The sequence below is a fragment of the Arachis duranensis genome, chromosome 3, assembly GCF_000817695.3.
Source record: "Arachis duranensis cultivar V14167 chromosome 3, aradu.V14167.gnm2.J7QH, whole genome shotgun sequence".
NCBI classification, from domain to species: domain Eukaryota; kingdom Viridiplantae; phylum Streptophyta; class Magnoliopsida; order Fabales; family Fabaceae; genus Arachis; species Arachis duranensis.
This window is the reverse complement of record NC_029774.3, coordinates 70,834,896-70,836,992: the sequence shown is the minus strand read 5'-3', so window position 1 is coordinate 70,836,992 and position 2,097 is coordinate 70,834,896.

Here is a 2,097-nt window from a genome sequence, read left to right as displayed (position 1 = left end):
AGTCTAAGATTTCTCTTGTTATTCTTCTGCAAAATTTCAGTGAATTAAGGATTTGAACCAAAACTCTCTTTACTGCTTTCATCTTCTTTCCTTTTGCAATTGTTCTTGGTTGGATCAAAGAAGGAATTGAGATCTAGACTTGTTTTCTAGTCTCTTTAATTTCCTGAGATCTTTAATTTCTGTTTGCTTCTTCAAGCAATTCTGCTTTCTGTTTGAGATCGGTTGCAAGTTACTGCATCTTTTACTTCTCTGTTTGATTGCCATTTACAATTTCTTGTGTGATTTCTTGAATCCCAGCTCCCAAAGTCCTTTTATTCTTCCTGCAATTTAAATTTTCAGTTGCTTGATCTATTGCTTCCTTTAATTTCCAGCACCCACTCCCCTTTACATTTGATGTAATTTATATTTCTTGCAATTTAAGTTTCAGCTATTTTACTTTCTTGTTCTTTAAGTTTCAGCAATTTAATTATTCTGCACTTTTAATTCCCTGCCATTTACTTTCTGTTGGCTACACTTCATCCAAATTCACTTCAATGTTAGCTTGACTAAACTAATCACCCACTAAAGTTGCTTGATCCATCAATCCCTATGGGATCGACCTCACTCTAAGTGAGTTATTACTACTTGATGCGACCCGGTATACTTGCCGGTTGGATTTGTGTGTTGGAAATTCGTTTTTCCGCAAAAACACCATCACCAGTCCAACATGAGAAAGGATTTTTAGCAAGATTTCCTCATTCCTCTTTCAAGGTTCAGAGGAAATCCAAGTATGACCAGCTTCTCTGTCAAGACAACTGTTCAATTGCTTTAAGATCGAAAGCTTTCTAGCAAAATCAAGAGAATAGAAAGAAGAAGAAGATGAAAACTATTATTGATCCATTAAATTACAACAGAGTTCCTTAACCCAATGAAGAGGGGTATAGTTGTTCATAGCTCTGAGGATGGAAATAAAAAATGAATAGTGCATTAAAGATAAACTGAATTATATAGAAAGTAAAATACAGAGTGTTTACAATTTTGGACCCCTCCGATCCCCATTTTCTAGTTCAAAACTACCCCTATATATACTACTTCTATAATCTTCAATTTAGTCTGCAAGTCTCAGGATGTGGGCCTTTTAGCTCAGTTGAAGCAGTTACAAACTTAATGGGCTTAGCTCAGATTGCTGAAAGAAGTTGAGTCAGGTATGATTCACGTTAGTCAAGGCGTTAGTGTGGTTAACGTTAAGTGTAAATTCTGGTTCGAAGACGTTGGTGACACTAACTTTTTCACTAACGTCCCAACCCTCTTGAGCTATGTTAATCTCACCGTTAGTGGCACTAACGTGACCATTAATGTAGCCTTTCTTAACATTAGATAACATTAATGGTGTTAACTTCACCGTTAACATTACAATCATTCTTTCTTCCACGTTCATGGCCTACCTTAGTGGTGCTAACGTGGCCATTAACGTGGGTGTACCATGACTAGAAGACGTTAGTGACACTAATTTTGTCACTAACATTGCAAACCTATTCCCCTTCTACGTTAGTGGCACTAACATGGGCTTCTTGGCCATCTCCAATATTAGTAACAAAGTTAGTGTCACTAACGTTGGCTCTTCTCCCCTTCCTCCACCTTAAGACCCACGTTAGTGGCGTTAACGTGTCCACTAACATGTGTAATTGACGAATGGATTTTTGACGGTTTAGAATTTCTCAAATAAAATCTCGTTGTAAAGTATAGTTTCTAAACCAAACAATAATCCTTTCATACAAAAAGTTGTTTGTCACTAGTACAAACCCCTAAAATTTATAAACCAAAGTATTGGACCTCGGGTCGTCTTCCCTAGGAATTACAATAAAGTGTCTTGTTATTGGTTTGAGTTATTTTGGGGTTTTGATAAGAGGCATGAAAATAAATGGCAAGAAAGTAAACTAACAACTATAAAAGGCTCTTGGCAAGGTATGAGAACTAGAAGTTCTATCCTAGTTATCCTTCTCAATTGTGATGAGAATTATCTATTACTCCCACTTAGTTAACCTCTAACCATGGAGGAAAGTCAAGTGGATGAATCAATTTGATTCCTCAAGTCCTAATCAACTCCTAAAGGAAAGA